Here is an 8,104-nt window from a genome sequence, read left to right as displayed (position 1 = left end):
TGACAACAGTTCCTTCCAATCCACCCCACTGATACGGGAACACTTGTGTTTATTTGCAGAACGCTTACCATGCAGGTACCTTTTCTTAATGACGGAAAGAAAAATTCATTATTCTGCTGTATAGCCTGGAGTTCTACATATTTCTGTAGTGAAGAGAGAATTTAACATACTGTTGTTACTGAGAAGTTGAGGCAGTTTAAAGGCATATGGTGGCAGGTAGATTAACGATAATCATGGCAGTTCAGGAACCTCCTGACAGTATAAATAAAAGTTTATGATCTGATCCCACCAAATAGCTCATGTCCAGGGTTGAGCAAACACGTGCAGACCATGATCCAGCTCTGCCTTTGCCTTCCCCCCCCTGTGAGATGGCCGTTGGGGGGGATCAGCTGAACTGTCACAAGTTTTGGTACAGGAGGGCTATTTATGGCTTATAGCCAGAGTATGAAAGAGCTTGTTAACAGGGCAGATTGTATTGTTTATTCTGACATTTGTTTATGTTTGTTTCATCATCATAAACCCAGGATTGGCATGAGATGCTATTATAACTTATTACAAACTCTTATTGACATAATGAGGTCTAGGATCAGCATAGGGACTGGATAAGATGAAGACAGTAACATAAGAAGTGATCCTTTTTAAGGATAGTCTGAACCTCAGCAGCCAAATTCTGAGGCAAAATCCATCAAACTGTCACTCTGGGCACTGAGACCCTTGGGAAAAGTGCAGGGCAGTGGCTGGCAGGAGTGTCAAAGGAAAGCTTGATATGGGAACCATAGCCTTGGATGTACTGATCCTGTGAGTAACAGAAGCCTTAATGCAACAGTCATGTGATTTTATTCTGTACAGTGTAGTATATGGAACAGAAAAGAAGTGGCTTTTCCAGTCAGTATAAGCAGCAGGCAGATGCTGAAATTAGCTTTAATGCAAAGTAAGTTTTCAAACAAAGCGTTTCAGATTTTCCATCAGCCAAACATCATCAACTTTCACTAAATTGGCCTGCTAGCTTTGAAATCTATTGCTTGGAAATTATGATTATCTCAAACTGAATACAGTTTCTTAGTTTTAATATATAGTCATTAAATTCTAAACCGGTCAACTTAGCTTCACTAGAACAAAGAGAGAAACTTTCAGTTGTTTTTTTGTTATGTCTGTGGACTATGTCCTGTTCATAACAGGAGAAGCTGTTGTCTCGCTTGGAGAAGTTACTTTATTTTGTATGTAGACTTCAAGAATTAGTTTTCCTGTGAAACACATGAGGGCAGCAAAGGACTTTTGGAAAGCTGGTTGTAAACCATGCAGTTTTACTTTTTATTTTAATTAAAATAAATAAACAAACCCCAAACAAAGAAACAAAATCCCCTCCTATTTTGGGAAAATAGATATATCACAGACTGATTTGCCTTAAAAATTCTGTACAGCATAGCAAGAGGAAAAAGTGTGTTTCTCCTGGATTTGCCCTCTCTGTATACTATGTAGATGGGTCAATTTATCTTGTTCAAGAGGAGAGAGTGTTAGAAGAATCAGTGTCTCCTCTGATGACTGGCTCAGAGGGAATAGAAGTGTAACAAACAGCAAAAGGTAGGTGACTGACAGCCAAAGTGTTTCAGAATGCTTTATTTTTCCACTAAACTACCATGCTATTAAAACATTTTGTACTTGTGCTTAGATGAACAAAACCCCACCAAAGCACATAGAGAGTTCTGTCTATAGGCACACAGTTCCTGCTCTGTCTTGAATTAGTCCAGTGTAAGTCTACCTTTGCTTCATTAAGATAAAAGAAAATACACTTGTAAAAATAGTATCAGAATCAGGCCTAAAAAAAGGAATAGGGTATAAAGTGGTCTTTGGTTTTGTGGGTTTGTTTTGTTTGTTTGTTTTGTTTTGTTGTCCCCAAAGGTTTTATTGATACCAATTCTTATTGCTTCATAGACACAGGTAAGCCATATATTAGTTACACAGGTCACCCCAGACAGGTGATTAAAATATTTTTATGCAAGTGTATGCTTTGTTTATGTTGCAAGATTTTTTTCAGAAACTCTGATTTAGAATTCTATAATTGTAAATGCTTATGTTTAAACATATTTTAATGGCATTTTACATATCTCTTTATTGTTCTGGCTATTCATTAGAAGTATTTCATGAGCCCAAACAATGCATACTAAAGGATGAAGCAATAACAAATATACATTTAGGAACCTGTAAACTCATTGTAAGATGTTTTCTTGAAATGAAGATATTCCTTTATTAAGAGAGTTTGTTTCTCATCAGGTGCAAAACACCCATTTCTAAAATTACTTGTAACTTATAACAGTGTAATTAGTGGGTGGATTTTCATAGTATTACAGGGTCAGAGTGAGAGAGCATGTTAATATTTAGTAGACTGGTGCTTCCCCCCCCCCCCCAATGACTTTTGCATAGCTGTTTGAAATAGTTAATTGAGTCTCATTAGCCTAGCTTCAGTGCCCTTTGGCCTCTATGTTTATAATTATCATAGGAAACAAGGGCAAAATACAAAAAATTACTTCTGAGTTGAAGACAGGTCTTCCAAGGATGGGTGCTGCTGCTGCTAAGGGCAGTAATGAGATGTGTTAACTGACCTGTGGGGAGGAGGGATGCCTTTCACTTTGATAGGTATTTACACAGGAGCAGTTGGGACTTTTGCCTTTTGCATGCATATAAGATGTTTAACAAATGGAAAACAAATCCCTTTGTATTGTGCAGTTCTCAGCCTCAGAGAGAAATAATCTAAATCTGGCAGCAGATGGAGCTGAACGCGTTTTCTTAGAAAGACTTGTTGGGAAAAATTATTTCAGGGTAAGTCTGAGGATATTGTTTAAGACCTTGCAGAGGTGGTGTTTGCTGATATAGTTGCACTGGTAATAATTATTAAATGTAAGCAAAGCAAGTGAGAATTGCAATCTTGGGATGAAATCTGGTCCTGTTTAAGCCAATGCGGGGGTAAATAAGCAGCATTGCTGTAGCTAACATTCAGAAGTCATCTTTTCTGAGCCCCAAGGTAGACTTTGAAGTTTGTGAGAAGCAGAGAAAATTACACATAGTAATAGCTGGGTTTGCAGGAATAACCAAGATGTGCAAGGAGTTGCCTTAGCTAGATCATGATAAATATCTCTGTTGACCATGAAGTCTCTCCTGGCAGAGCTATCTTCCTTTGCAAATAATGAAATAACTGTAGGACCTGTTTCTCAAGCCTGATTCTTCTGTATCTCAGCTGAATATCCTAAACACCAGTAAGTGTCTAGCACTTTTTAAAACTTTTTTCTTCAGTCTTGTCAGTAGGAGGTGAATTACGAGTGAAGAAGGCTGGCAGTGGAGCTAATAAATCAAGTGCTAAATCAAAATTTGAAAATGCAGAAAGATGTGGTTAGGAGCAATGCCTATTCTGAGCGAGACTGAAGAAAGAAGTCTTGACAGTTTTAGGGAGCTGAGAATTGGCTTTTGAGATGGTGACTGTGCCATTACTGATTTTCTCTGTCCTCATTGCCAGTCCCACTTGCCAGTGTGTATAATAGCTCGACATTAAGTATTCTCAGCTGAGAAAACTTCTCAAATCCAGGTCATTCAAATCTTATTTTCCCATTGGCTTTTTTTCTTTTTAATATTTAATTATCCTCAGAAAGTGGGGTAAGTGGTCAGCTTTTCAGGAAGAAATTCAGGCAATATTGGGTGCAGCCTGGTTTAAGGGCACAAACATTGAGATAAACATTTATTCACTTTAATTGTTCTTATTTCTTTGATCAAACTGTTTGATTATGGGAGGTGGACAAAGTGCTCATAAGTAGAAGTAATGCTGTTTTGCAGAATCTACTTTGCAAATTTCTGTAAATCGTCCAGTTAATTTGTTTATGCATCCTTCATGAATTCATCAGTGAGTTTGTTGGTAGAGGAATCTAGCATGAGGGTAGGAGGACTTGCAAAATTCAAATAAAAGGAGAAACAAAGAAAAAAGTACCATTCAGGAGTCCAGGTATTTCTATCCTACATAGATTTTTGCACTTATTTTTTGGAGGATCTGGTTACTGCCTTTCTCCACAGTGGTGATTATAACTCAAAAATGTTGTTGAATCATCCCAACCTTATATTGTTTCTGTTCCATATACGACGCCTTCCACTTTTGTTTTACTGTGCAACTTAAAAGGACTGATTTTCCAATCACATTGGTGTGAATCAGTTGTGACTGTTACTGCTATGATTATAATACTATTGAAATTATACCTTGCCCCTATAGTGCTTTATATCCATAGATTTCCGGTGTTCTTTGTGGGAAGGTCAGCAATGTAAAACCAATGTCAAATTTGCACCTCAGGCATGAGGTCTGTGTCCATGACTAACCTGTGCACAGAAATAGGGGGTCTGTTTTGCATCAGTGGCTGGCCTCAGCCTTGCTCAGATTTTGTTGTTTATGTGCCACATGCTGTTAAGGTCTGGTGTAAAGTAAAATCCTTGCAAGAAGACATAACTATTTTTATTGTGTAAAGTTTTGGTGGAAGGTTAACTTTTTTTTGTTGCTTTAGACTTTGTTCTAACAGCAGGCTTTTATGCAAGAGGAGTGACTGTCCTGTCTTCCCTTCTGCTGCGTGTGCAAAATTCACCCCCACATTGTCACTGTATCCATACATGCTGCTCAAGGTGCTGAGCTTTTCTGAAGTCTTGCAGCTCTTATAAGCTAGGAGGGTCGGATCCAGCTGCCTGTTGGGAATGGGAGGATTAGTATGCAGGAAAACAGATTTAGGGAAAAAGTGAGGAATAGGACTGTGCTCTTGATTTCCTCTTGTGTTACCATGGGGAGCCATGGTTGTCATCTTTTTCAGTCACATCTACAACCAGTATACCAATGCTGTGTCATTGACCCGGTATTTTAGTCCTCTGATCCTGAGTGGTGGTGCCTAGGAAATTTCCATCTTTGTCTCATTCCAATTTGCCTATGTATGCAGTGTCTAACTAGAAGACCAATGCCTGAGCTATTACATTTTTGATCCATTTTACTTCTGTCCATTTTAACCTTTACTGTGTATTTTAGTATCTGTTTGCTTGTTGGATTTTTCTTGATTATGAAGCCTTCTACAGGCTTTGGTTAGGATGTGCATTTGCATATACGAACATTTTCAGATCAGACAGTAAATATTAATCAATATTGAAGACTTTACAAATATTTTAAATTAAAATAGAATGCACTTAAAGTATGGAGCTGCTAATGAAGACGATACCCACTGGATGTTTATAATCAATATGTTGGAAAAGGTTCCCTTGCTGAAGGGCAAGGAAACTAACTGGATGACAGATAAGGACCCTTGGCTTTTATTTCTGTGACTCAATGATTGTTTTTCCACTGGAATCCCTTCCTTATTCTGGGCTATTTGCTGTTCAGTTGTAAGAACTGATATTGCTATTTAGAAAGAAAAAAGTGCAGTAGGAATGCGTCATACACAATTATTACGCTGATTGAAAATCTGGAGCCAAGGAAAAGGCAAAATGCATTAGGGCTCATATAGGTTTTCTTTCACTGAAATTAATGTAATCGTTTTATGAATCAGAATTTGAGCATATTTGGAAATTAAGGGGTTATAGGAAAATAGATTATGCATATGTAAATTAAGTGTCAGTCAAGCAAATCAATGCTGGGCTTATAGTCGTTTATACTTTATGTGATTTTTGGACTTAGAATTATATTTTAACCTAATTTCAAATAAATGTTGACTGTTCGATTAAGCTGAAGCTTTTTTTAAGACTGTAAACAAAGACTGTATAGTTCCACTATTATTCTGTGGTCCTAGTGGTGGTTTTAGATGGTGTAAACCAGGAGGAGCTCTGTTTGAGTGAGTGTGGAATTATACTGATGCAAAATTAATGCCACAGTGAGCACAGCTGAGCCTTGTATATTTACTGTAGTTACGGACCTTGAACTTGCATCTACAGCTTGTCAGGGGGAGGGGAGAAATCCTGTTAACAGCTTCTAGTTTTCTTCTTACAAACCAATACTGTCAGCCTCCTATGTAAGACCATACATGGCAGCCCTAGTAGAGTTGCCTAGACAATTAAATTACACTGTTTTGAAAAATTTAGATGATGTCAGGAACTGTTGCACAAAGAAACAAAGTTCCATTAATTACTCAAATATTTATTGTATTGGGAGTAATTTAAAACATAATGACAGCTTACTTCACCCTTTTTCTGTTGGCAAAACTTAATCCTAGTTTCAAAAGGATACTACCAAATCTTTAGGTCTTAAGGTTTGGCTTGTTTTGGTTCATGAGGATTCTGCACTGGTCTTCTAATTTTCCCAGGAAGTAGAAACTTTATAGGTCGTGTTTTTATAAAGCAGTTTTTTAATGATGCGGTTAGCATTCTGTGTTCAGAGAGCTGGAGAGGCAATTTCTTTTGAAAATCCCAATCATGGCAAGTGTTACATGTTACCTTCTAAAGAGGAAAACTTGTATCTCAGTTTTTCCTTGGGAGGTTGAGAGTTTATTCAATTTGAAGCCCTTCATCCTAGAGATCATTGAAAAGGTCATCCTTTAAAAAGGAGTCAAGTAGTACATTCTGCTTTTACAAAAAAATTTGACATTTCAATTTTTCTCTTTTTTTTAAATGCATTTTAATTACCAGGCTAGCCATGTATACCGCATCTATAGTGCATTAACATAGCTGAGTATCCAAAGAGTATAAAAACACAATGTGGTAGAATTTGAGGGAAAGTAGTCCTTACTTAATATTAGATGTAAAAGCATTAACATCTAATTTAACATCTACGTTTAAGTTTCAGTTAAAATGAACAACATTACTGTACTGTTTCTTTAAACAACTTTTGTTAAATAGATAGAAGTAATTCTTAAGGGAACATACTGTCTGAAATAAGTATGTATGTAGAAGATGTTCAAGCTAAAACTGTGTGAAAGCTACATTGTAGCTTTTTATACTTTGAGCCTGTCAGCTTCTTCTAGATGTCTGTGTTAAGTTACCAGTGTGTCAGGGGGTTGTAATACCGCTGGTGAAATGTACTGCCTTAACTATGGGTTTTTGTCTTTGTGTGGTCATTTCTGGGGAATATAGGTGTCATATTGATGAACAGATGTGAATGTGTGGCTGAGATTGGTACACACTCTGGCTTCGCTAAGAGAAACAACTAGTTCTAGTTGTTTGTGGTGTGCTGCCATTTGCTCTGGAGTAGAGCACTTCTCTTTATTGACAGGTTGCTATGTACAGATACATAACATTTTTATTTTGTCGTTGAGATGCTTATCCTTCCTTTTCACTTGAACAGAATTTCTCTTTGGGGTGGTTAAAAAAGTTGTAGTAACCTTGCTACCAGGCTAGAGCCAACACCAGACATGCTTCATTAGGTTGACTGTGAACATACAACAACAATTTTAATATTTTCTGTGCTCAAAACACAGAGAGTTTGTCTCATTGAGTTATTTACACTTAAGTATTTTGAGATGACTGAAAACGTAGTGAAATTAAATGATGTATAGTTTGAGCTGAGGAGAATTGCAGATGTGTTTGGAGTATGTTTCTTAAGCCAATGTACTTCATTTCGATGATGAGAAGAGAGGATTTTTTCAGTTACCACCACCATTTATTCCCAGCCAAAATGAATGCAAAGAGAGTATAAAGTGCTACTGAGTTAGATTTCACATTTGTAGACTGCAGAAGGAAATGAGCACTAATGAGTGCTTAGGAGTTTGTTATTGTGTACCTTTGTGATCCAGTGTTGGGAAGAATATGCATTACCTGAAATGTGGTCCATATTTAAAGTGCAGACTGGCTGGCCCTAGCAATTAAATAGCTGAGATGTTATTTGCCTTAAAAATTTATTGTAATTTGGAGCCAATGTTATGGTGAAATGTGTGCAATTAAAATGGGAAGCTAACTGCTGTGGCAAGAGGTGCTTACCTAAGCCCAGCTTCAAGAGCTTTCAGGAACTCATTTTCCACAGCAGGCCTGCCAGCTTACACTCTGCCCTTGCTCATTGTACAGGCAGTCTGCTTTAAACAGTGCTGGGTAGGGCTCAGGGCTGAGCTTGAATTACCAGAGGACTGTCTCTTTCTTTTTATAAAGAGGGGTATATTAGGCTGGAGCCTGC

Source organism: Haliaeetus leucocephalus, unplaced genomic scaffold (assembly GCF_000737465.1).
Source record: "Haliaeetus leucocephalus isolate CR32 unplaced genomic scaffold, Haliaeetus_leucocephalus-4.0 Scaffold140, whole genome shotgun sequence".
Lineage (NCBI taxonomy): Eukaryota > Metazoa > Chordata > Aves > Accipitriformes > Accipitridae > Haliaeetus > Haliaeetus leucocephalus.
Note: the sequence above shows the minus strand (reverse complement) of the source record.